The sequence below is a fragment of the Lepidochelys olivacea genome, assembly GCF_965140295.1.
Source record: "Lepidochelys olivacea isolate rLepOli2 genome assembly, chromosome: 18".
NCBI lineage: Eukaryota > Metazoa > Chordata > Testudines > Cheloniidae > Lepidochelys > Lepidochelys olivacea.
This window is the reverse complement of record NC_140428.1, coordinates 5,648,969-5,670,884: the sequence shown is the minus strand read 5'-3', so window position 1 is coordinate 5,670,884 and position 21,916 is coordinate 5,648,969.

The window sequence follows — 21,916 nt, the reverse complement described above, 5'->3', positions numbered from 1 at the left end:
TTAGGGGGCGGGGCTTGACTGACTAGGGGTCCTATAAAGGTCGCAGCCAGTCAGGCAGCGGCACATACAGCTGCAGCGGCATAGGAGCTAGCAAACAGAGCTGTAAACAGGCGGGTTTGAGTGGGAGTTCTGTTGGAGGAGAAGGTATTTGTGTGTGTTTGGTTTTGTATTGTGAGTATCTGTATGTGTAGGGGCTTTGTGCTGGGAGAGAAGCTGAGCCCTGATTAGGGGGCGGGGCTTCCCTGACTAGGGGTCCTATAAAGGTAGCAGGCAGTCAGGCAGCGGCACAGGAGCTAGCACACAGAGTTGTAAACAGGGGAGTTTGAGTGGGAGTTCTGTTGGTGGAGAAGGTATTTGTGTGTGTGTTTGGTTTTGTATTGGTAGTATCTGTATGTTTTGGGGCTTTGTGCTGGGAGAGAAGATGAACCCTGATTAGGGGGCGGGGCTTCTCTGACTAGGGGTCCTATAAAGGTAGCAGCCAGTCAGGCAGCGGCACAGGAGCTAGCAAACAGAGCTGTAAACAGGGGAGTTTGAGTGGGAGTTCTGTTGGAGTAGAAGGTATTTGTGTGTGTTTGGTTTTGTATTGGTAGTATCTGCATGTGTAGAGGCTTGGAGGGGCTTTGTGCTGGGAGAGTAGCTGAGCCCTGATTAGTGGGCGGGGCTTCCCTGACTAGGGATCCTATAAAGGTAGCAGCCAGTCAGGCAGCCGCACAGACAGCTGCAGCGGCACAGGAGCTAGCAAACAGAGCTGTAAACAGGCGGGTTTGAGTGGGAGTTCTGTTGGAGGAGAAGGTATTTGTGTGTGTGTTTGGTTTTGTATTGGTGGTATCTGTATGTGTAGAGGCTTGGAGGGGCTTTGTGCTGGGAAAGAAGCTGAGCCCTGATTAGGGGGCGGGGCTTCCCTGACTAGGGGTCCTATAAAGGTAGCAGCCAGTCAGGCAGCGGCACAGGAGCTACAAACAGAACTGTAAACAGGGGAGTTTGAGTGGGAGTTCTGTTGGAGTAGAAGGTATTTGTGTGTGTTTGGTTTTGTATTGGTAGTATCTGTGTGTGTAGGGGCTTTGTGCTGGGAGAGAAGTTGAGCCCTGATTAGGGGGCGGGGCTTCACTGACTAGGGGTCCTAAAAAGGTATCAGCCAGTCAGACAGCAGCACAGACAGCTGCATCAGCACAGGAGCTAGCAAACAGAGCTGTAAACAGGGGATTTTGAGTGGGAGTTCTGTTGGAGGAGAAGGTATTTGTGTGTGTTTGGTTTTGTATTGGTGGTATCTGTATGTGTAGGGGCTTTGTGCTGGGAGAGAAGCTGAGCCCTGATTAGGGGGCGGGGCTTCCCTGACTAGGGGTCCTATAAAGGTAGCAGCCAGTCAGGCAGCGGCACAGGAGCTAGCAAACAGAGCTGTAAACAGGGGAGTTTGAGTGGGAGTACTGTTGGAGTAGAAGGTATTTGTGTGTGTTTGGTTTTGTATTGGTAGTATCTGTGTGTATAGGGGCTTTGTGCTGGGACAGAAGCTGAGCCCTGATTGGGGGCGGGGCTTCACTGATTAGGAGTCTTATAAAGGTAGCAGGCAGTCAGGCAGCGGCACAGACAGCTGCAGCGGCACAGGAGCTAGCAAACAGAGCTGTAAACAGGGGAGTTTGAGTGGGAGTTCTGTTGGAGGAGAAGGTATTTGTGTGTGTTTGGTTTTGTATTGGTAGTATCTGTATGTGTAGGGGCTTTTTGCTGGGAGAGAAGCTGAGCCCTGATTAGGGGGCGGGGCTTGACTGACTAGGGGTCCTATAAAGGTCGCAGCCAGTCAGGCAGCGGCACAGACAGCTGCAGCGGCACAGGAGCTAGCAAACAGAGCTGTAAACAGGGGAGTTTGAGTGGGAGTTCTGTTGGAGGAGAAGGTATTTGTGTGTGTTTGGTTTTGTATTGGTGGTATCTGTATGTGTAGGGGCTTTGTCCTGGGAGAGAAGCTGAGCCCTGATTAGGGGGCGGGGCTTCCCTGGCTAGGGGTCCTATAAAGGTTGCAGCCAGTCAGGCAGCGGCACAGGGGCTATCAAACAGAGCTGTAAACAGGGGAGTTTGAGTGGGAGTTCTGTTGGAGGAGAAGGTATTTGTGTGTGTTTGGTTTTGTATTGTGGGTATCTGTGTGTGTAGGGGCTTTGTGCTGGGACAGAAGCTGAGCCCTGATTAGGGGGCGGGGCTTCCCTGACTAGGGGTCCTATAAAGGTAGCAGGCAGTCAGGCAACGGCACAGGAGCTAGCACACAGAGTTGTAAACAGGGGAGTTTGAGTGGGAGTTCTGTTCGTGGAGAAGGTATTTGTGTGTGTGTTTGGTTTTGTATTGGTAGTATCTGTATGTTTTGGGGCTTTGTGCTGGGAGAGAAGATGAGCCCTGATTAGGGGGCGGGGCTTCTCTGACTAGGGGTCCTATAAAGGTAGCAGCCAGTCAGGCAGCGGCACAGGAGCTAGCAAACAGAGCTGTAAACAGGGGAGTTTGAGTGGGAGTTCTGTTGGAGTAGAAGGTATTTGTGTGTGTTTGGTTTTGTATTGGTAGTATCTGCATGTGTAGAGGCTTGGAGGGGCTTTGTGCTGGGAGAGAAGCTGAGCCCTGATTAGTGGGCGGGGCTTCCCTGACTAGGGATCCTATAAAGGTAGCAGCCAGTCAGGCAGCCGCACAGACAGCTGCAGCGGCACAGGAGCTAGCAAACAGAGCTGTAAACAGGCGGGTTTGAGTGGGAGTTCTGTTGGAGGAGAAGGTATTTGTGTGTGTGTTTGGTTTTGTATTGGTAGTATCTGTATGTGTAGAGGCTTGGAGGGGCTTTGTGCTGGGAAAGAAGCTGAGCCCTGATTAGGGGGCGGGGCTTCCCTGACTAGGGGTCCTATAAAGGTAGCAGCCAGTCAGGCAGCGGCACAGGAGCTACAAACAGAACTGTAAACAGGGGAGTTTGAGTGGGAGTTCTGTTGGAGTAGAAGGTATTTGTGTGTGTTTGGTTTTGTATTGGTAGTATCTGTGTGTGTAGGGGCTTTGTGCTGGGAGAGAAGTTGAGCCCTGATTAGGGGGCGGGGCTTCACTGACTAGGGGTCCTAAAAAGGTATCAGCCAGTCAGACAGCAGCACAGACAGCTGCATCAGCACAGGAGCTAGCAAACAGAGCTGTAAACAGGGGATTTTGAGTGGGAGTTCTGTTGGAGGAGAAGGTATTTGTGTGTGTTTGGTTTTGTATTGGTGGTATCTGTATGTGTAGGGGCTTTGTGCTGGGAGAGAAGCTGAGCCCTGATTAGGGGGCGGGGCTTCCCTGACTAGGGGTCCTATAAAGGTAGCAGCCAGTCAGGCAGCGGCACAGGAGCTAGCAAACAGAGCTGTAAACAGGGGAGTTTGAGTGGGAGTTCTGTTGGAGGAGAAGGTATTTGTGTGTGTTTGGTTTTGTATTGGTAGTATCTGTATGTGTAGGGGCTTTTTGCTGGGAGAGAAGCTGAGCCCTGATTAGGGGGCGGGGCTTGACTGACTAGGGGTCCTATAAAGGTCGCAGCCAGTCAGGCAGCGGCACAGACAGCTGCAGCGGCACAGGAGCTAGCAAACAGAGCTGTAAACAGGCGGGTTTGAGTGGGAGTTCTGTTGGAGGAGAAGGTATTTGTGTGTTTGGTTTTGTATTGGTAGTATCTGTATGTGTATGGGCTTTTTGCTGGGAAAGAAGCTGAGCCCTGATTAGGGGGCGGGGCTTCCCTGACGAGGGGTCCTATAAAGGTAGCAGCCAGTCAGGCAGCGGCACAGGAGCTAGCAAACAGAGCTGTAAACAGGGGAGTTTGAGTGGGAGTTCTGTTGGAGTAGAAGGTATTTGTGTGTGTTTGGTTTTGTATTGTTAGTATCTGCATGTGTAGAGGCTTGGAGGGGCTCTGTGCTGGGAGAGAAGCTGAGCCCTGATTAGTGGGCGGGGCTTCCCTGACTAGGGATCCTATAAAGGTCGCAGCCAGTCAGGCAGCGGCACAGACAGCTGCAGCGGCACAGGAGCTAGCAAACAGAGCTGTAAACAGGCGGGTTTGAGTGGGAGTTCTGTTGGAGGAGAAGGTATTTGTGTGTGTGTTTGGTTTTGTATTGGTAGTATCTGTATGTGTAGAGGGTTGGAGGGGCTTTGTGCTGGGAAAGAAGCTGAGCCCTGATTAGGGGGCGGGGCTTCCCTGACTAGGGGTCCTATAAAGGTAGCAGCCAGTCAGGCAGCGGCACAGGAGCTACAAACAGAGCTGTAAACAGGGGAGTTCGAGTGGGAGTTCTGTTGGAGGAGAAGGTATTCGTGTGTGTTTGGTTTTGTATTGGTAGTATCTGTATGTGAAGGGGCTTTGTGCTGGGAGAGAAGCTGAGCCGTGATTAGGGGGCGGGGCTTCACTTACTAGGGGTCCTAGAAAGGTATCAGCCAGTCAGGCAGCGGCATAGACAGCTGCAGCGGCACAGGAGCTAGCAAACAGAGCTGTAAACAGGGGAGTTTGAGTGGGAGTTCTGTTGGAGGAGAAGGTATTTGTGTGTGTTTGGTTTTGTATTGGTGGTATCTGTATGTGTAGGGGCTTTGTCCTGGGAGAGAAGCTGAGCCCTGATTAGGGGGCGGGGCTTCCCTGGCTAGGGGTCCTATAAAGGTTGCAGCCAGTCAGGCAGCGGCACAGGGGCTATCAAACAGAGCTGTAAACAGGGGAGTTTGAGTGGGAGTTCTGTTGGAGGAGAAGGTATTTGTGTGTGTTTGGTTTTGTATTGGTGGTATCTGTGTGTGTAGGGGCTTTGTGCTGGGACAGAAGCTGAGCCCTGATTAGGGGGCGGGGCTTCACTGACTAGGGGTCCTATAAAGGTAGCAGTCAGTCAGGCAGCGGCACAGACAGCTGCAGCGGCACAGGAGCTAGCAAACAGAGCTGTAAACGGGGAGTTTGAGTGGGAGGAGAAGGTATTTGTGTGTGTTTGGTTTTGTATTGTTAGTATCTGTATGTGTAGGGGCTTTGTGCTGGGAGAGAAGCTGAGCCCTGATTAGGGGGCGGGGCTTCACTGACTAGGGGTCCTAAAAAGGTATCAGCCAGTCACGCAGCGGCACAGACAGCTGCATCGGCACAGGAGCTAGCAAACAGAGCTGTAAACATGGGATTTTGAGTGCGAGTTCTGTTGGAGGAGAAGGTATTTGTGTGTGTTTGGTTTTGTATTGGTGGTATCTGTATGTGTAGGGGCTTTGTGCTGGGAGAGAAGCTGAGCCCTGATTAGGGGGCGGGGCTTCCCTGACTAGGGGTCCTATAAAGGTTGCAGCCAGTCAGGCAGCGGCACAGGAGCTATCAAACAGAGCTGTAAACAGGGGAGTTTGAGTGGGAGTACTGTCGGAGTAGAAGGTATTTGTGTGTGTTTGGTTTTGTATTGGTAGTATCTGTGTGTGTAACGGCTTTGTGCTGAGACAGAAGCTGAGCCCTGATTGGGGGGCGGGGCTTCACTGACTAGGGGTCCTATAGAGGTAGCAGCCAGTCAGGTAGCGGCACAGACAGCTGCAGCAGCACAGGAGCTAGCAAACAGAGCTGTAAACAGGCGGGTTTGAGTGGGAGTTCTGTTGGAGGAGAAGGTATTTGTGGGTGTTTTTGTATTGGTAGTATCTGTATGTGTAGGGGCTTTGTGCTGGGAGAGAAGCTGAGCTGAGATTAGGGGGCGGGGCTTCACTGACTAGGGGTCCTATAAACGTATCAGCCAGTCAGGCAGCGGCACAGACAGCTGCAGCGGCACAGGAGCTATCAAACAGAGCTGTAAACAGGGGAGTTTGAGTGGGAGTTTTGTTGGAGGAGAAGGTATTTGTGTGTGTGTTTGGTTTTGTATTGGTAGTATCTGTATGTTTTGGGGCTTTGTGCTGGGACAGAAGCTGAGCCCTGATTAGGGGGCGGGGCTTCCCTGACGAGGGGTCCTATAAAGGTAGCAGCCAGTCAGGCAGCGGCACAGGAACTACAAACAGAGCTGTAAACAGGGGAGTTCGAGTAGGAGTTCTGTTGGAGGAGAAGGTATTTGTGTGTTTGGTTTTGTATTGTTAGTATCTGTATGTGTAGAGGCTTGGAGGGGCTTTGTGCTGGGAGAGAAGCTGAGCCCTGATTAGTGGGCGGGGCTTCCCTGACTAGGGATCCTATAAAGGTAGCAGCCAGTCAGGCAGCCGCACAGACAGCTGCAGCGGCACAGGAGCTATCAAACAGAGCTGTAAACAGGGGAGTTTGAGTGGGAGTTCTGTTGGAGGAGAAGGTATTTGTGTGTGTTTGGTTTTGTATTGTTAGTATCTGTATGTGTAGGGGCTTTGTGCTGGGAGAGAAGCTGAGCCCTGATTAGGGGGCGGGGCTTGACTGACTAGGGGTCCTATAAAGGTCGCAGCTAGTCAGGCAGCGGCACAGACAGCTGCAGCGGCACAGGAGGTAGCAAACAGAGTTGTAAACAGGCGGGTTTGAGTGGGAGTTGTGTTGGAGGAGAAGGTATTTGTGTGTGTGCTTGGTTTTGTATTGGTAGTATCTGTATGTGTAGAGGCTTGGAGGGGCTTTGTGCTGGGACAGAAGCTGAGCCCTGATTAGGGGGCGGGGCTTCCCTGACTAGGGGTCCTATAAAGGTAGCAGCCAGTCAGGCAGCGGCACAGGAGCTAGCACACAGAGATGTAAACAGGGGATTTTGAGTGGGAGTTCTGTTGGTGGAGAAGGTATTTGTGTGTGTGTTTGGTTTTGTATTGGTAGTATCTGTATGTTTTGGGGCTTTGTGCTGGGAAAGAAGCTGAGCCCTGATTAGGGGGCGGGGCTTCCCTGACGAGGGGTCCTATAAAGGTAGCAGCCAGTCAGGCAGCGGCACAGGAACTACAAACAGAGCTGTAAACAGGGGAGTTCGAGTGGGAGTTCTGTTGGAGGAGAAGGTATTTGTGTGTTTGGTTTTGTATTGTTAGTATCTGTATGTGTAGAGGCTTGGAGGGGCTTTGTGCTGGGAGAGAAGCTGAGCCCTGATTAGTGGGCGGGGCTTCCCTGACTAGGGATCCTATAAAGGTAGCAGCCAGTCAGGCAGCCGCACAGACAGCTGCAGCGGCACAGGAGCTATCAAACAGAGCTGTAAACAGGGGAGTTTGAGTGGGAGTTCTGTTGGAGGAGAAGGTATTTGTGTGTGTTTGGTTTTGTATTGTTAGTATCTGTATGTGTAGGGGCTTTGTGCTGGGAGAGAAGCTGAGCCCTGATTAGGGGGCGGGGCTTCCCTGACTAGGGGTCCTATAAAGGTAGCAGCCAGTCAGGCAGCGGCACAGGAGCTATCAAACAGAGCTGTAAACAGGGGAGTTTGAGTGGGAGTTCTGTTGGAGGAGAAGGTATTTGTGTGTGTTTTTGTATTGGTAGTATCTGTATGTGTAGGGGCTTTGTGCTGGGAGAGAAGCTGAGCTGAGATTAGGGGGCGGGGCTTCACTGACTAGGGGTCCTATAAACGTATCAGCCAGTCAGGCAGCGGCACAGACAGCTGCAGCGGCACAGGAGCTAGCAAACAGAGCTGTAAACAGAGGAGTTTGAGTGGGAGTTCTGTTGGAGGAGAAGGTATTTGTGTGTTTGGTTTTGTATTGGTAGTATCTGTATGTGTAGGGGCTTTGTGCTGGGAGAGAAGCTGAGCCCTGATTAGGGGGCGGGGCTTGACTGACTAGGGGTCCTATAAAGGTCGCAGCCAGTCAGGCAGCGGCACAGACAGCTGCAGCGGCACAGGAGGTAGCAAACAGAGTTGTAAACAGGCGGGTTTGAGTGGGAGTTCTGTTGGAGGAGAAGGTATTTGTGTGTGTGCTTGGTTTTGTATTGGTAGTATCTGTATGTGTAGAGGCTTGGAGGGGCTTTGTGCTGGGAAAGAAGCTGAGCCCTGATTAGGGGGCGGGGCTTCCCTGACTAGGGGTCCTATAAAGGTAGCAGCCAGTCAGGCAGCGGCACAGGAGCGAGCAAACAGAGCTGTAAACAGGGGATTTTGAGTGGGAGTTCTGTTGGAGTAGAAGGTATTTGTGTGTGTTTGGTTTTGTATTGGTAGTATCTGTGTGTGTAGGGGCTTTGTGCTGGGACAGAAGCTGAGCCCTGATTAGGGGGCGGCCTTTACTGACTAGGGGTCCTATAAAGGTAGCAGCCAGTCAGGCAGCGGCACAGACAGCTGCAGCGGCACAGGAGCTAACAAACAGAGCTGTAAACAGGGGAGTTTGAGTGGGAGTTCTGTTGGAGAAGAAGGTATTTGTGTGTGTGTTTGGTTTTGTATCGGTAGTATCTGTATGTGTAGAGGCTTGGAGGGGCTTTGTGCTGGGAAAGAAGCTGAACCCTGATTAGGGGGCGGGGCTTGACTGACTAGGGGTCCTAAAAAGGTAGCAGCCAGTCAGGCAGCTGCACAGACAGCTGCAGCGGCACAGGAGCTAGCAAACAGAGCTGTAAACAGGGGATTTTGAGTGGGAGTTCTGTTGGAGGAGAAGGTATTTGTGTGTGTTTGGTTTTGTATTGGTGGTATCTGTATGTGTAGGGGCTTTGTGCTGGGAGAGAAGCTGAGCCCTGATTAGGGGGCGGGGCTTCCCTGACTAGGGGTCCTATAAAGGTAGCAGCCAGTCAGGCAGCGGCACAGGAGCTAGCAAACAGAGCTGTAAACAGGGGAGTTTGAGTGGGAGTACTGTTGGAGTAGAAGGTATTTGTGTGTGTTTGGTTTTGTATTGGTAGTATCTGTGTGTGTAGGGGCTTTGTGCTGAGACAGAAGCTGAGCCCTGATTAGGGGGTGGGGCTTCACTGACTAGGGGTCCTATAAAGGTAGCAGCCAGTCAGGTAGTGGCACAGACAGCTGCAGCAGCACAGGAGCTAGCAAACAGAGCTGTAAACAGGGGAGTTTGAGTGGGAGTTCTGTTGGAGGAGAAGGTATTTGTGTGTGTTTGGTTTTGTATTGGTGGTATCTGTATGTGTAGGGGCTTTGTGCTGGGAGAGAAGCTGAGCCCTGATTAGTGGGCGGGGCTTCCCTGACTAGGGATCCTATAAAGGTAGCAGCCAGTCAGGCAGCCGCACAGACAGCTGCAGCGGCACAGGAGCTATCAAACAGAGCTGTAAACAGGGGATTTTGAGTGGGAGTTCTGTTGGAGTAGAAGGTATTTGTGTGTGTTTGGTTTTGTATTGGTAGTATCTGTGTGTGTCGGGGCTTTGTGCTGGGAGAGAAGCTGAGCCCTGATTAGGGGGCGGGGCTTCCCTGACTAGGGGTCCTATAAAGGTTGCAGCCAGTCAGGCAGCGGCACAGGAGCTATCAAACAGAGATGTAAACAGCGGAGTTTGAGTGGGAGTACTGTTGGAGTAGAAGGTATTTGTGTGTGTTTGGTTTTGTATTGGTAGTATCTGTGTGTGTAGGGGCTTTGTGCTGAGACAGAAGCTGAGCCGTGATTAGGGGGCGGGGCTTCCCTGACTAGGGGTCCGATAAAGGTAGCAGCCAGTCAGGCAGCGGCACAGGAGCTAGCAAACAGAGCTGTAAACAGGGGAGTTTGAGTGGGAGTTCTGTTGGAGGAAAAGGTATTTGTGTGTGTGTTTGGTTTTGTATTGGTGGTATCTGTATGTGTGGAGGCTTGGAGGGGCTTTGTGCTGGGAGAGAAGCTGAGCCCTGATTAGTGGGCGGGGCTTCCCTGACTAGGGGTCCTATAAAGCTTGCAGCCAGTCAGACAGCGGCACAGGAGCTATCAAACAGAGGTGTAAACAGGGGAGTTTGAGTGGGAGTTCTGTTGGAGGAGAAGGTATTTGTGTGTGTTTGGTTTTGTATTGTTAGTATCTGTATGTGTAGGGGCTTTGTGCTGGGAGAGAAGCTGAGCCCTGATTAGGGGGCGGGGCCTCACTGACTAGGGGTCCTATAAAGGTAGCAGCCAGTCAAGTAGCGGCACAGACAGCTGCAGCGGCACAGGAGTTAGCAAACAGAGCTGTAAACAGGGGAGTTTGAGTGGGAGTTCTGTTGGAGGAAAAGGTATTTGTTTGTGTGTTTGGTTTTGTATTGGTGGTATCTGTATGTGTGGAGGCTTGGAGGGGTTTTGTGCTGGGAGAGAAGCTGAGCCCTGATTAGTGGGCGGGGCTTCCCTGACTAGGGGTTCTATAAAGCTTGCAGCCAGTCAGGCAGCGGCACAGGAGCTAGCAAACAGAGCTGTAAACAGGGGAGTTTGAGTGGGAGTTCTGTTGGAGGAGAAGGTATTTGTGTGTGTTTGGTTTTGTATTGTTAGTATCTGTATGTGTAGGGGCTTTATGCTGGGAGAGAAGCTGAGCCCTGCTTAGGGGGCGGGGCTTCCCTGACTAGGGGTCCTATAAAGGTAGCAGCCAGTCAGGCAGCGGCACAGGAGCTAGCAAACAGAGCTGTAAACAGGGGAGTTTGAGTGGGAGTTCTGTTGGAGGAGAAGGTACTTGTGTGTGTTTGGTTTTGTATTGGTGGTATCTGTATGTGCAGGGGCTTTGTGCTGGGACAGAAGCTGAGCCCTGATTAGGGGGCAGGGCTTCCCTGACTAGGTGTCCTATAAAGGTTGCAGCCAGTCAGGCAGCGGCACAGGAGCTAGCAAACAGAGCTGTAAACAGGGGAGTTTGAGTGGGAGTTCTGTTGGAGGAGAAGGTATTTGTGTGTGTGTTTGGTTTTGTATTGGTAGTATCTGTATGTGTAGGGGCTTTGTGCTGGGAGAGAAGCTGAGCCGTGATTAGGGGGCGGGGCTTCACTGACTAGGGGTCCAAAAAAGGTATCAGCCAGTCAGGCAGCGGCACAGACAGCTGCAGCGGCACAGGAGCTAGGAAACAGAGCTGTAAACAGGGGAGTTTGAGTGGGAGTTCTTTTGGAGGAGAAGGTATTTGTGGGTGTTTGGTTTTGAATTGGTAGTATCTGTATGTGCAGGGGCTTTGTGCTTGGAGAGAAGCTGAGCCCTGATTAGGGGGCGGGCCTTCCCTGACTAGGGGTCCTATAAAGGTAGCAGCCAGTCAAGTAGCGGCACAGACAGCTGCAGTGGCACAGGAGCTAGCAAACAGAGCTGTAAACAGGGGAGTTTGAGTGGGAGTTCTGTTGGAGGAAAAGGTATTTGTGTGTGTGTTTGGTTTTGTATTGGTGGTATCTGTATGTGTGGAGGCTTGGAGGGGCTTTGTGCTGGGAGAGAAGCTGAGCCCTGATTAGTGGGCGGGGCTTCCCTGACTAGGGGTCCTATAAAGCTTGCAGCCAGTCAGACAGCGGCACAGGAGCTATCAAACAGAGCTGTAAACAGGGGAGTTTGAGTGGGAGTTCTGTTGGAGGAGAAGGTATTTGTGTGTGTTTGGTTTTGTATTGTTAGTATCTGTATGTGTAGGGGCTTTCTGCTGGGAGAGAAGCTGAGCCCTGATTAGGGGGCGGGGCTTCCCTGACTAGGGGTTCTATAAAGGTAGCAGCCAGTCAGGCAGCGGCACAGGAGCTAGCAAACAGAGCTGTAAACAGGGGAGTTTGAGTGGGAGTTCTGTTGGAGGAGAAGGTATTTGTGTGTGTTTGGTTTTGTATTGTTAGTATCTGTATGTGTAGGGGCTTTGTGCTGGGAGAGAAGCTGAGCCCTGATTAGGGGGCGGGGCCTCACTGACTTGGGGTCCTATAAAGGTAGCAGCCAGTCAGGTAGCGGCACAGACAGCTGCAGCGGCACAGGAGCTAGCAAACAGAGCTGTAAACAGTGGAGTTTGAGTGGGAGTTCTGTTGGAGGAGAAGGTACTTGTGTGTGTTTGGTTTTGTATTGGTGGTATCTGTACGTGTAGAGGCTTGGAGGGGCTTTGTGCTGGGAGAGAAGCTGAGCCGTGATTAGGGGGCGGGGCTTCCCTGGGTAGGGGTCCTATAAAGGTAGCAGCCAGTCAGGCAGCGGCACAGGAGCTAGCAAACAGAGCTGTAAACAGGGGAGTTTGAGTGGGAGTTGTGTTGGAGGAGAAGGTACTTGTGTGTGTTTGGTTTTGTATTGGTGGTATCTGTATGTGCAAGGGCTTTGTGCTGGGACAGAAGCTGAGCCCTGATTAGGGGGCAGGGCTTCCCTGACTAGGTGTCCTATAAAGGTTGCAGCCAGTCAGGCAGCGGCACAGGAGCTAGCAAACAGAGCTGTAAACAGGGGAGTTTGAGTGGGAGTTCTGTTGGAGTAGAAGGTATTTGTGTGTTTGGTTTTGTATTGGTAGTATCTGTATGTGTAGGGGCTTTGTGCTGGGAGAGAAGCTGAGCCCTGATTAGGGGGCAGGGCTTGACTGACTAGGAGTCCTATAAAGGTAGCAGCCAGTCAGGCAGCGGCACAGACAGCTGCAGCGGCCCAGGAGCTAGCAAACAGAGCTGTAAACAGGGGAGTTTGAGTGGGAGTTCTGTTGGAGTAGAAGGTATTTGTGTGTGTTTGGTTTTGTATTGGTAGTATCTGTGTGTGTAGGGGCTTTGTGCTAGGACAGCAGCTGAACCGTGATTAGGGGGCGGGGCTTGACTGACTAGGGGTCCTATAAAGGTCGCAGCCAGTCAGGCAGCGGCACAGACAGCTGCAGCGGCACAGGAGCTAGCAAACAGAGCTGTAAACAGGGGAGTTTGAGTGGGAGTTCTGTTGGAGAAGAAGGTATTTGTGTGTGTTTGGTTTTGTATTGGTAGTATCTGTGTGTGTCGGGGCTTTGTGCTGGGAGAGAAGCTGAGCCCTGATTAGTGGGCGGGGCTTCCCTGACTAGGGGTCCTATAAAGGTAGCAGCCAGTCAGGCAGCGGCACAGGAGCTAGCAAACAGAGCTGTAAACAGGGGAGTTTGAGAGGGAGTTCTGTTGGAGGAGAAGGTATTTGTGTGTGTGTTTGGTTTTGTATAGGTGGTATCTGTATGTGTAGGGGCTTTGTGTTGGGAGAGAAGCTGAGCCCTGATTAGGGGCGGGGCTTCCCTGACTAGGGGTCCTATAAAGGTAGCAGCCAGTCAGGCAGCGGCACAGGAGCTAGCAAACAGAGCTGTAAACAGTGGAGTTTGAGAGGGAGTTCTGTTGGAGGAGAAGGTATTTGTGTGTGTGTTTGGTTTTGTATAGGTGGTATCTGTATGTGTAGGGGCTTTGTGTTGGGAGAGAAGCTGAGCCCTGATTAGGGGGCGGGGCTTGACTGACTAGGGGTCCTATAAAGGTAGCAGCCAGTCAGGCAGCTGCACAGACAGCTGCAGCGGCACAGGAGCTAGCAAACAGAGCTGTAAAGAGGAAAGTTGGAGTGGGAGTTCTGTTGGAGGAGAAGGTATTTGTGTGTGTTTGGATTTGTATTGGTAGTATCTGTATGTGTAGAGGCTTTGTGCTGGGAGAGAAGCTGAGCCCTGATTAGGGGGCGGGGCTTCCCTGACTTGGGGTCCTATAAAGGTAGCAGCCAGTCAGGCAGCGGCACAGGAGCTAGCAAACAGAGCTGTAAACAGGGGAGTTTGAATGGGAGTTCTGTTGGAGGAAAAGGTATTTGTGTGTGTGTTTGGTTTTGTATTGGTGGTATCTGTATGTGTAGAGGCTTGGAGGGGCTTTGTGCTGGGAAAGAAGCTGAACCCTGATTAGGGGGCGGGGCTTCACTGACTAGGGGTTAAAAAGGTATCAGCCAGTCACGCAGCGGCACAGACAGCTGCATCGGCACAGGAGCTAGCAAACAGAGCTGTAAACAGGGGATTTTGAGTGGGAGTTCTGTTGGAGGAGAAGGTATTTGTGTGTGTTTGGTTTTGTATTGGTGGTATCTGTATGTGTAGGGGCTTTGTGCTGGGAGAGAAGCTGAGCCTTGATTAGGGGGCGGGGCTTCCCTGACTAGGGGTCCTATAAAGGTAGCAGCCAGTCAGGCAGCGGCACAGGAGCTAGCAAACAGAGCTGTAAACAGGGGAGTTTGAGTGGGAGTACTGTTGGAGTAGAAGGTATTTGTGTGTGTTTGGTTTTGTATTGGTAGTATCTGTATGTGTAGGGGCTTTGTGCTGGGAGAGAAGCTGAGCCCTGATTAGGGGGCAGGGCTTGACTGACTAGGAGTCCTATAAAGGTAGCAGCCAGTCAGGCAGCGGCACAGACAGCTGCAGCGGCCCAGGAGCTAGCAAACAGAGCTGTAAACAGGGGAGTTTGAGTGGGAGTTCTGTTGGAGTAGAAGGTATTTGTGTGTGTTTGGTTTTGTATTGGTAGTATCTGTGTGTGTAGGGGCTTTGTGCTAGGACAGCAGCTGAACCGTGATTAGGGGGCGGGGCTTGACTGACTAGGGGTCCTATAAAGGTCGCAGCCAGTCAGGCAGCGGCACAGACAGCTGCAGCGGCACAGGAGCTAGCAAACAGAGCTGTAAACAGGCGGGTTTGAGTGGGAGTTCTGTTGGAGGAGAAGGTATTTGTGTGTGTTTGGTTTTGTATTGTTAGTATCTGTATGTGTAGGGGCTTTGTGCTGGGAGAGAAGCTGAGCCCTGATTAGGGGGCGGGGCTTCCCTGACGAGGGGTCCTATAAAGGTAGCAGCCAGTCAGGCAGCGGCACAGGAGCTACAAACAGAGCTGTAAACAGGGGAGTTTGAGTGGGAGTTCTGTTGGAGAAGAAGGTATTTGTGTGTGTTTGGTTTTGTATTGGTAGTATCTGTGTGTGTCGGGGCTTTGTGCTGGGAGAGAAGCTGAGCCCTGATTAGTGGGCGGGGCTTCCCTGACTAGGGGTCCTATAAAGGTAGCAGCCAGTCAGGCAGCGGCACAGGAGCTAGCAAACAGAGCTGTAAACAGGGGAGTTTGAGAGGGAGTTCTGTTGGAGGAGAAGGTATTTGTGTGTGTGTTTGGTTTTGTATAGGTGGTATCTGTATGTGTAGGGGCTTTGTGTTGGGAGAGAAGCTGAGCCCTGATTAGGGGCGGGGCTTCCCTGACTAGGGGTCCTATAAAGGTAGCAGCCAGTCAGGCAGCGGCACAGGAGCTAGCAAACAGAGCTGTAAACAGTGGAGTTTGAGAGGGAGTTCTGTTGGAGGAGAAGGTATTTGTGTGTGTGTTTGGTTTTGTATAGGTGGTATCTGTATGTGTAGGGGCTTTGTGTTGGGAGAGAAGCTGAGCCCTGATTAGGGGGCGGGGCTTGACTGACTAGGGGTCCTATAAAGGTAGCAGCCAGTCAGGCAGCTGCACAGACAGCTGCAGCGGCACAGGAGCTAGCAAACAGAGCTGTAAAGAGGAAAGTTGGAGTGGGAGTTCTTTTGGAGGAGAAGGTATTTGTGTGTGTTTGGATTTGTATTGGTAGTATCTGTATGTGTAGAGGCTTTGTGCTGGGAGAGAAGCTGAGCCCTGATTAGGGGGCGGGGCTTCCCTGACTTGGGGTCCTATAAAGGTAGCAGCCAGTCAGGCAGCGGCACAGGAGCTAGCAAACAGAGCTGTAAACAGGGGAGTTTGAATGGGAGTTCTGTTGGAGGAAAAGGTATTTGTGTGTGTGTTTGGTTTTGTATTGGTGGTATCTGTATGTGTAGAGGCTTGGAGGGGCTTTGTGCTGGGAAAGAAGCTGAACCCTGATTAGGGGGCGGGGCTTCACTGACTAGGGGTTAAAAAGGTATCAGCCAGTCACGCAGCGGCACAGACAGCTGCATCGGCACAGGAGCTAGCAAACAGAGCTGTAAACAGGGGATTTTGAGTGGGAGTTCTGTTGGAGGAGAAGGTATTTGTGTGTGTTTGGTTTTGTATTGGTGGTATCTGTATGTGTAGGGGCTTTGTGCTGGGAGAGAAGCTGAGCCTTGATTAGGGGGCGGGGCTTCCCTGACTAGGGGTCCTATAAAGGTAGCAGCCAGTCAGGCAGCGGCACAGGAGCTAGCAAACAGAGCTGTAAACAGGGGAGTTTGAGTGGGAGTACTGTTGGAGTAGAAGGTATTTGTGTGTGTTTGGTTTTGTATTGGTAGTATCTGTGTGTGTAGGGGCTTTGTGCTGAGACAGAAGCTGAGCCCTGATTAGGGGGTGGGGCTTCACTGACTAGGGGTCCTATAAAGGTAGCAGCCAGTCAGGTAGTGGCACAGACAGCTGCAGCAGCACAGGAGCTAGCAAACAGAGCTGTAAACAGGGGAGTTTGAGTGGGAGTTCTGTTGGAGGAGAAGGTATTTGTGTGTGTTTGGTTTTGTATTGTTAGTATCTGTATGTGTAGGGGCTTTCTGCTGGGAGAGAAGCTGAGCCCTGATTGGGGGCGGGGCTTCCCTGACTAGGGGTTCTATAAAGGTAGCAGCCAGTCAGGCAGCGGCACAGGAGTGAGCAAACAGAGCTGTAAACAGGGGAGTTTGAGTGGGAGTTCTGTTGGAGTAGAAGGTATTTGTGTGTGTTTTGTTTTGTATTGGTAGTATCTGTATGTGTAGGGGCTTTGTGCTGGGAGAGAAGCTGAGCCCTGATTAGGGGGCGGGGCTTCCCTGACAAGGGGTCCTATAAAGGTAGCAGTCAGTCAGGCAGCGGCACAGACAGCTGCAGCGGCACAGGAGCTAGCAAACAGAGCTGTAAACAGGGGAGTTGGAGTGGGAGTTCTGTTGGAGGAGAAGCTATTTGTGTGCGTTTGGTTTTGTATTGGTAGTATCTGTGTGTGTAGGGGCTTTGTGCTTGGAGAGAAGCTGAGCCCTGATTAGGGGGCGGGCCTTCCCTGACTAGGGGTCCTATAAAGGTAGCAGCCAGTCAAGCAGCGGCACAGGAGCTAGCAAACAGAGCTGTAAACAGGGGAGTTTGAGTGGGAGTTCTGTTGGAGGAGAAGGTATTTGTGTGTGTGTTTGGTTTTGTATCGGTAGTATCTGTATGTGTAGGGGCTTTGTGCTGGGAGAGAAGCTGAGCCGTGATTAGGGGGCGGGGCTTCACTGACTAGGGGTCCAAAAAAGGTATCAGCCAGTCAGGCAGCGGCACAGACAGCTGCAGCGGCACAGGAGCTAGGAAACAGAGCTGTAAACAGGGGAGTTTGAGTGGGAGTTCTTTTGGAGGAGAAGGTATTTGTGGGTGTTTGGTTTTGAATTGGTAGTATCTGTATGTGCAGGGGCTTTGTGCTGGGAGAGAAGCTGAGCCCTGATTAGGGGGCGGGGCTTCCCTGACTAGGGGTCCTATAAAGGTTGCAGCCAGCCAGGCAGCGGCACAGGAGCTATCAAACAGAGCTGTAAACAGGGGAGTTTGAGTGGGAGTTCTTTTGGAGGAGAAGGTATTTGTGTGTGTTTGGTTTTGTATTGGTAGTATCTGTGTGTGTAGGGGCTTTGTGCTGAGACAGAAGCTGAGCCCTGATTAGGGGGCGGGGCTTCCCTGACTAGGGGTCCTATAAAGGTAGCAGCCAGTCAGGCAGCGGCACAGGAGCTAGCAAACAGAGCTGTAAACAGGGGAGTTTGAGTGGGAGTTCTGTTGGAGTAGAAGGTATTTGTGTGTGTGCTTGGTTTTGTATTGGTAGTATCTGTATGTGTAGGGGCTTTCTGCTGGGAGAGAAGCTGAGCCCTGATTAGGGGGCGGGGCTTCCCTGACTAGGGGTCCTATAAAGGTAGCAGCCAGTCAAGTAGCGGCACAGACAGCTGCAGCGGCACAGGAGTTAGCAAACAGAGCTGTAAACAGGGGAGTTTGAGTGGGAGTTCTGTTGGAGGAAAAGGTATTTTTTTGTGTGTTTGGTTTTGTATTGGCGGTATCTGTATGTGTGGAGGCTTGGAGGGGTTTTGTGCTGGGAGAGAAGCTGAGCCCTGATTAGTGGGCGGGGCTTCCCTGACTAGGGGTCCTATAAAGCTTGCAGCCAGTCAGGCAGCGGCACGGGAGCTATCAAACAGAGCTGTAAACAGGGGAGTTTGAGTGGGAGTTCTGTTGGAGGAGAAGGTATTTGTGTGTGTTTGGTTTTGTATTGGTAGTATCTGTGTGTGTAGGGGCTTTGTGCTGGGAGAGAAGCTGAGCCTTGATTAGGGGGCGGGGCTTCCCTGACTAGGGGTTCTATAAAGGTAGCAGCCAGTCAGGCAGCGGCACAGGATCTAGCAAACAGAGCTGTAAACAGGGGAGTTTGAGTGGGAGTTCTGTTGGAGTAGAAGGTATTTGTGTGTGTTTGGTTTTGCATTGGTAGTATCTGTGTGTGTAGGGGCTTTGTGCTGGGAGAGAAGCTGAGCCCTGATTAGGGGGCGGGGCTTCCCTGACTAGGGGTCCTATAAAGGTAGCAGCCAGTCAGGCAGCGGCACAGGAGCTAGCAAACAGCTGTAAACAGGGGAGTTTCAGTGGGAGTTCTGTTGGAGGAGAAGGTGTTTGTGGGTGTTTGGTTTTGTATTGGTAGTATCTGTATGTGCAGGGGCTTTGTGCTGGGAGAGAAGCTGAGCCCTGATTAGGGGGCGGGGCTTCCCTGACTAGGGGTCCTATAAAGGTTGCAGCCAGTCAGGCAGCGGCACAGGAGCTAGCAAACAGAGCTGTAAACAGGGGAGTTTGAGTGGGAGTTCTGTTGGAGGAGAAGGTATTTGTGTGTGTTTGGTTTTGTATTGGTAGTATCTGTATGTGTAGGGGCTTTGTGCTGGGACAGAAGATGAGCCCTGATTAGGGGGCGGAGCCTCACTGACTAGGGGTCCTATAAATGTAGCAGCCAGTCAGGTAGCGGCACAGACAGCTGCAGCGGCACAGGAGCTAGCAAACAGAGCTGTAAACAGGGGAGTTTGAGTGGGAGTTCTGTTGGAGGAGAAGGTACTTGTGTGTGTTTGGTTTTGTATTGGTGGTATCTGTATGTGTAGAGGCTTGGAGGGGCTTTGTGCTGGGAGAGAAGCTGAGCCGTGATTAGGGGGCGGGGCTTCCCTGACTAGGGGTCCTATAAAGGTAGCAGCCAATCAGGCAGCGGCACAGACAGCTGTAGCGGCACAGGAGCTAGCAAACAGAGCTGTAAACAGGGGAGTTTGAGTGGGAGTTCTGTTGGAGGAGAAGGTATTTGTGTGTGTTTGGTTTTGTATTGGTAGTATCTGTATGTGCAGGGGCTTTGTGCTGGGAGAGAAGCTGAGCCCTGATTAGGGGGCGGGGCTTCCCTGACTAGGGGTCCTATAAAGCTTGCAGCCAGTCAGGCAGCGGCACAGGAGCTATCAAACAGAGCTGTAAACAGGGGAGTTTGAGTGGGAGTTCTGTTGAAGGAGAAGGTATTTGTGTGTGTTTGGTTTTGTATTTTTAGTATCTGTATGTGTAGGGGCTTTGTGCTGGGAGAGAAGCTGAGCCCTGATTAGGGGGCGGGGCATCCCTGACTAGGGGTCCTATAAAGGTAGCAGCCAATCAGGCAGCGGCACAGACAGATGCAGCGGCACAGGAGCTAGCAAACAGAGCTGTAAACAGGGGAGTTTGAGTGGGAGTTCTGTTGAAGGAGAAGGTATTTGTGTGTGTTTGGTTTTGTATTTTTAGTATCTGTATGTGTAGGGGCTTTGTGCTGGGAGAGAAGCTGAGCCCTGATTAGGGGGCGTGGCTTCCCTGACTAGGGGTCCTATAAAGCTTGCAGCCAGTCAGGCAGCGGCACAGGAGCTATCAAACAGAGCTGTAAACAGGGGAGTTTGAGTGGGAGTTCTGTTGGAGGAAAAGGTATTTGTGTGTGTGTTTGGTTTTGTATTGGTGGTATCTGTATGTGTAGAGGCTTGGAGGGGCTTTGTGCTGGGAGAGAAGCTGGGCCCTGATTAGGGGGCGGGGCTTCACTGATTAGGGGTCCTAGAAAGGGAGCAGCCAGTCAGGCAGCGGCACAGACAGCTGCAGTGGCACAGGAGCTAGCCAACAGAGCTGTAAACAGGGGAGTTTGAGTGGGAGTTCTGTTGGAGGAGAAGGTATTTGTGTGTGTGTGTGTTTGGTTTTGTTTTGGTAATATCTGCATGTGTAGGGGCTTTTTGCTGGGAGAGAAGCTGAGCCCTGATTAGGGGGCGGGTCTTCACTGACTAGGGGTCCTATAAAGGTAGCAGCCAATCAGGCAGCGGCACAGACAGCTGCAGCGGCACAGGAGCGAGCCAACAGAGCTGTAAACAGGGGAGTTTGAGTGGGAGTTCTGTTGGAGGAGAAGGTACCTGTGTGTGTTTGGTTTTGTATTGGTGGTATCTGTATGTGCAGGGGCTTTGTGCTGGGAGAGAAGCTGAGCCCTGATTAGGGGGCGGGGCTTCACTGACTAGGGGTCCTATAAAGGTAGCAGCCAATCAGGCAGCGGCACAGGAGCTATCAAACAGAGCTGTAAACAGGGGAGTTTGAGTGGGAGTTCTGTTGGAGTAGAAGGTATCTGTGTGTGTTTGGTTTTGTATTCTTAGTATCTGTATGTGTATGGGCTTTGTGCTGGGAGAGAAGCTGAGCCCTGATTAGTGGGCGGGGCTTCCCTGACGAGGGGTCCTATAAAGGTTGCAGCCAGTCAGGCAGCGGCACAGGAGCTAGCCAACAGAGCTGTAAACAGGGGAGTTTGAGTGGGAGTTCTGTTGGAGGAGAAGGTATTTGTGGGTGTTTGGTTTTGTATTGGTAGTATCTGTATGTGGAGGGGCTTTGTGCTGGGAGAGAATCTGAGCCCTGATTAGGGGGCGGGGCTTCCCTGACTAGGGGTCCTATAAAGGTAGCAGCCAGTCAGGCAGCGGCACAGGAGCTAGCTAACAGAGCTGTAAACAGGGGAGTTTGAGTGGGAGTTCTGTTGGAGTAGAAGGTATTTGTGTGTGTGTTTGGTTTTGTATTGGTAGTATCTGTGTGTGTAGGGGCTCTGTGCTGGGACAGAAGCTGAGCCCTGATTCGGGGGCGGGGCTTCCCTGACTAGGGGTCCTATAAAGGTAGCAGCCAGTCAGGCAGCGGCACAGACAGCTGCAGCGGCACAGGAGCTAGCAAACAGAGCTGTAAACAGGGGAGTCTGAGTGGGAGTTCTCTTGGAGGAGAAGGTTTTTGTGTGTGTTTGGATTTGTATTGTTAGTATCTGTATGTGTAAGGGCTTTGTGCTGGGAGAGAAGCTGAGCCCTGATTAGGGGGCGGGGCTTCCCTGACTAGGGGTCCTATAAAGGTAGCAGCCAGTCAGGCAGCGGCACAGGAGCTAGCAAACAGAGCTGTAAACAGGGGAGTTTGAGTGGGAGTTCTGTTGGAGGAGAAGGTATTTGTGTGTGTCTTTGGTTTTGTATTGGTAGTATCTGTATGTGTAGGGGCTTCGTGCTGGGACAGAAGATGAGCCCTGTTTAGGGGGCGGGGCTTCCCTGACTAGGGGTCCTATAAAGGTAGCAGCCAGTCAGGCAGCGGCACAGGAGCTAGCAAACAGAGCTGTAAACAGGGGAGTTTGAGTGGGAGTTCTGTTGGAGGAGAAGGTATTTGTGTGTGTTTGGTTTTGTTTTGGTAATATCTGTATGTGTAGGGGCTTTGTCCTGGGAGAGAAGCTGAGCCCTGATTAGGGGGCGGGGCTTCCCTGGGTAGGGGTCCTATAAAGGTAGCAGCCAGTCAGGCAGCGGCACAGGAGCTAGCAAACAGAGCTGTAAACAGGGGAGTTTGAGTGGGAGTTCTGTTGGAGGAGAAGGTAATTGTGTGTGTTTGGTTTTGTATTGGTGGTATCTGTATGTGTAGGGGCTTTGTCCTGGGAGAGAAGCTGAGCCCTGATTAGGGGCCGGGCTTCCCTGACTAGGGGTCCTATAAAGGTAGCAGCCAGTCAGGCAGCGGCACAGGAGTGAGCAAACAGCTCTAAACAGGGGAGTTTGAGTGGGAGTTCTGCTGGAGGAGAAGGTATTTGTGTGTGTTTGGATTTGTATTGGTAGTATTTGTATGTGTAGAGGCTTTGTGCTGGGAGAGAAGCTGAGCCGTGATTAGGGGGCGGGGTTCCCTGACTAGGGGTCCTATAAAGGTAGCAGCCAATCAGGCAGCGGCACAGACAGCTGCAGCGGCACAGGAGCTAGCAAACAGAGCTGTAAACAGGGGAGTTTGAGTGGGAGTACTGTCGGAGTAGAAGGTATTTGTGTGTGTTTGGTTTTGTATTGGTAGTATCTGTGTGTGTAGGGGCTTTGTGCTGAGACAGAAGCTGAGACCTGATTGGGGGGCGGGGCTACACTGACTAGGGGTCCTATAAAGGTAGCAGCCAGTCAGGTAGCGGCACAGACAGCTGCA